We start from the raw sequence: 4,870 nt of genomic DNA, 5'->3' as shown, positions 1-4,870 counted from the left end.
GGGGGGGTCGTAGCCGGGTTTGCACATACCCAAACCCGAAATTCAAAACTCGAACCCAAACTCAACGGGGTTGACAATAAAGATATCATCCCCGAACCCGTTGGGTTACGGGTAACCCGAAAATTATATATATACTACGAAAAGTATGATATCATTTTTGTTTCATTTTTCTCTAGCATTTCTATTTCTCTTGTATTATTTCATTTCTTTTATGTTTGAAGATCCAATAGTATGTAAAGTAAAATTAGAAATTAAAAACCATGGACACATGATAGAAATTTCAATTTTAAATTGAATTACATTACTTCGGGACAGGTTTGGGTTAGGATCTTTGTTCTACCAAACCCAAATCCGAAAATTAAACTCGGGTAAAACCAGAACCCAATCACATCGGGTTTCCCCGTTAATTTCGGGTTCGGTTTGGGCGGGTACCCATGGGTTCGGTTTTCATTGTCATCCCTAGTTCTCACTATCTCCCTCATATGCTCCCACTATTTTAGTCTGACACTCCATCCATCCTCTCTCAATCTCTTCCATGGACTCACAAACACACACTCATGTAGTCTCGCACTCTTGCTCCATCCTTCTCACCATCTTTGTCAAGGATTCATGGTCACAAACTTCTAGCTAGAGCCCAAACCACCATCAAGAGTGGTCGTTTGTCTAAGTCGTCATCGACCATAATTGTTATCTTCACCTAAGTCAGTATGAATTAATAGATACTCATGGATCCGTTGGATATCAAAGGACCTAGAGTTAGCAGACCAAACAGTTATTCATGTGGGTCGAAGACAAAATCGGGTGAACAAGATAGATCAGAGTAGTGCACTATCTGAGTCCATACATACTCATTGTCATCCCTAGCTATGACCCAGGTTAGTCTCTACCCTTAGAAATCAGTTTTAAAAGTTAACCAAAGTGCATACTTGAAATGTTAAGTGTGTGAGATGGAATCTCCTAGTTTCCACCATGGAATAATTAAGTGAGGTCTACACATAGATCGAATGATGCAATAATATTCTATCATAAATTATGTTCATTAACAAAACATTGATTTTTAACCCTTTTCTAATTATTTCACCTATAGTTTTTCTTGACCTCCCTATATCTCTAGAAATTGTACTGACATTCTTTTGATGTACACTTGTAACTAAGACTAACCACTTTTGATTTACTCTCTTTATTGGGACTTCTAATGGGCTCTTCTATACATCCTCAAACCACTTAAGGTGTGTTTCTATGATCTTTTCTACAATAGGAGCTGCCTAATTTTCTCTCTAATATATTCATAATCATATCTTGTCTAATACATCTACTCAACAAATGCAACATTCTCATTTTTGCAACAATGAATATATTATCTTATTTGCATTTTAAGTTGAACATTTTAGAGTATAAATATTACAAAAGCATTTTGGGAAAAAAATAGCATATGGATTTAATATGTATATACTGACAGTGTAAATGTTTTTTACACTTTCAATAAATCATTTATCATTCATATATTAATTATCAATTGATTTTCAAGAAAAAGTAATACAAATTAATGGTGGTGGATAATGTGTTAACATTACAAAAACTTTACGCTGCCAGTTCATTACACTACCTAATTTTAACTTTTCGGAGTAAATCTGGAAAACAAATCTTATAGTGTTCTGGACTAATAGTGTTAATCACATTTTAATAATTAAGTACCCGACGATGTAATAATTTCTCGTAAATGCAATGATCATTTTTTTATCTCCTTGTTTTGGACTTTTTCCAAAATGCTTGACACACTTTCTTTTGTTTTTTAGGGCAGATGGGGTCTTTCGTTTTTTCCATGGGGAAAAGGGAAAATTGTTCTATATCAAGATTCAACCACTTATTGCATAATCCAATAATTCTTAAACATTAATTATAATTTTTTAACAATCTCTTATTTGACTTCATATTTCCTTCAAGCAATTATCGTAATAAACAATGGTCATTCAATAATATAATTTTGAACAACGTTGTTGAAAACGAGGCAGAAGAACATGAGCAACGCATATTAAAGCAAGTGTTGTCAATGTCTGTAATTTCAACAGCCATTCTTGACACAACGTTGTTGAACATCATTAACATTTGCGTTGGCTTGAATGAGTTATGTTTAATAGTGTATTTAATAGAAAGCGATGTTAATGTTAATAAATTCCATAGCGCATAAATAAGAAAACGTTGTTGAAGATAACATAGTAATAACGCTTTCTTAATTATGCACTGTTGATTTTATACGAATTTTTGAATGGTTATGCATCTCTTCTTTTGTTGAAATATTAATGGTTGAGTGGTTATGCATCTCTTCATTGTTGAAATATTAATGTTGAGTGGTTATGCTCTCTTTGTTTGTTGAATTATTAATGGTTGCTACTCTATAAATATTATGGTTCACTTCACGTTCTATTTCATCAGCAAGAATATGTGTTTCTCTAGGAGTATGTTCATGAAGATAGCCGACAACAAATATCTACAACTTGAAGTGTTAAAAGTGCTAAAGTTGTGTTTCTGTTTCAGAATCATGTCAATGAGGTATTTAACATGTTTTGATTCGGAAAAAGGACCCAAATTTCAAAAGGAAAGTGGTTGTTATACAATATTTGTGTTAGATGAAGATTTAATCTGTAGATTATTTAGTTCATTCATCTACCATATCTTTCAGTTCATTTATTTCCTTCATTTTAATATACCAAATCAAGATTTCAGAAGGAAATTAAAGTGATTGTTATACAAGATTTGCGTGAGATAAAGAATTAATTTGTAAAATATTTAGTTCATTGATTTTCTTAATTCATTCAGGTCATTAATTTCCTTCATTGAAATCTTATGAAGGAGGTCTTTAACATCTTTTGATTTTCAAAATCGGCCTTCATTTCAGAAGGAAAGTGGTTGTTCTACAAGATTTGTGCAAGATGAAGATTTACTCTGGAGATTATTTATTTCATTGATTTTCTTCATTCGGTTCATTGTAATCTACCAAATCGTTTAGATCTTTATAAAGTATTTTGCCTCTTTGAATGAAAAATGAACAATTATTTTGGATGTTAATTTCTATTTTTTTTTGTTATTTATTTGAATGGTTATGTTATTTTATATTTTTGCAGTTCCATATTAATAAACACAATAAACAAATTAACAAAACTTAATAAATACAAAAAACAAATTAACAAAACTTAATGTTTAATATCTTTGCAGTTTGTTATTAATAAACACAATAGTATGGTAATCTACTTCATCGTAACTTCATGTTACTTAACGTATATCCATGTTGTATATATTTTGACCCGTAATATAAAATGTAAATTTAACAGGGTATAATTACGAATACGTTGTTAATTTGGAAAATGAGTTAAGTTTAACAGCGCATAATTAAGATAGTGATGTCAATTAGATTTTATTCAAAAGCGCATAGTTGAGATAGTGATGTCAATTAGATTATATTCAACAATGCATAACAGTGCATAGTTGAGATAGCGCTGTCAATTAGATTTTATTCAACAGCGCATCATCCAGGAAGCATTGTTGATGTGTTTATAAAAATGAGTAGTAAACAGCTGGATACACAACAATAGTGCAACCCTTAAGAAGTGTTGTTGAAGATGTCAATAAAATAATGTTATCGTTAATATGTGTTGTTGAAGATGCAATACAGCAGTGTTATCTTTAATATGCACTGTTGAATTGTTAGTAGAGTTTAAATATTTAAAAGATGAATCAGTTCCCTCTATGTTCTCAAACTTAATTGAAAAGAAATCCTCATACTCTCATAAACCTCAAAAAACTTCATCAATGGCTTTCCAAAGTGGCGATCATGGTTCTCACAATGGTGACGAAGCTACACCGACTCTACAAGACAAGCAAATCATTGCTAAAAAAATTAATTACACGTGGAATGACTTCCATGAAGAATGTCATTCGGGCAAGAAATAAGGATGTGAAGATAGAAGTTCAATGGAACTCAAAAGGCCAACCGTTAAACTCGAAGGGTGGCAACTCATTGGTAAGCTACATTGGGGTTGTGGTTAGGCAGAATGTGAAGCTAACATTCAACAAATGGACTGATATAGGGAATGTCGTGAAGGAGCGTATTTGAAATGAAATAACAGTTAGTTTATTTTTCAGTTTTTGTGTTTTTATGTTTTCATGTGATATATGTATATGTATTTTCATGCAATGTACGTATATGCATGTCTTTGTATGCAATATAGTTAATGTATATGTGTTTTCAGTAAACTTTTGATGTTGGTGAGGAGCATAACGATTATATCCTTAAATCGGCTAGCAAGACTCTCCGACAATTCCGAAATGATGCTGGAAAATTACTTACAGATGCTGATGGCAATGTCAACCTGAAACCTCGGACAAAATAAGCAAATATCGTTGAAGAAGATGATTGGAAGACTTTTGTCACCCTACGTACACAAGACAAGTCTTTCATGATAAGATCATATTCTTTGTATTGACTTTTGTATATATGATTTTGTATATACATATATGATTGTTGTTTCAGAAATTAAGTAATAAAAATTGGAAGAGGGCATCTAAGCCTTTGTATCCATATCGAGCTTCTAGAGCGGGGTATGAAGTTATTAAGGAAAACAATGTAAGTATTGTTAATCTGTAAGTATATTAAGGATTGTGTTTTGTATGCATATATATCTAATTATATTATTATTGGTTATGTTTTGGCAGTTGAACAACAAAAGCAATACACCTATGACTCCACATAGAGTAGAACTCGATGTTCTATGGATAGATGCCTGTAAGAACAAGGATGGTGTCTTCGATAATGATCAAGTTCAAGAAGCGGTAAGACGTGTTGTAAGTGCTCATTTTTTAGTTATACTTAATT

Source organism: Lupinus angustifolius, chromosome LG19 (assembly GCF_001865875.1).
Source record: "Lupinus angustifolius cultivar Tanjil chromosome LG19, LupAngTanjil_v1.0, whole genome shotgun sequence".
In the NCBI taxonomy this organism is placed as follows: domain Eukaryota; kingdom Viridiplantae; phylum Streptophyta; class Magnoliopsida; order Fabales; family Fabaceae; genus Lupinus; species Lupinus angustifolius.
Note: the sequence above shows the minus strand (reverse complement) of the source record.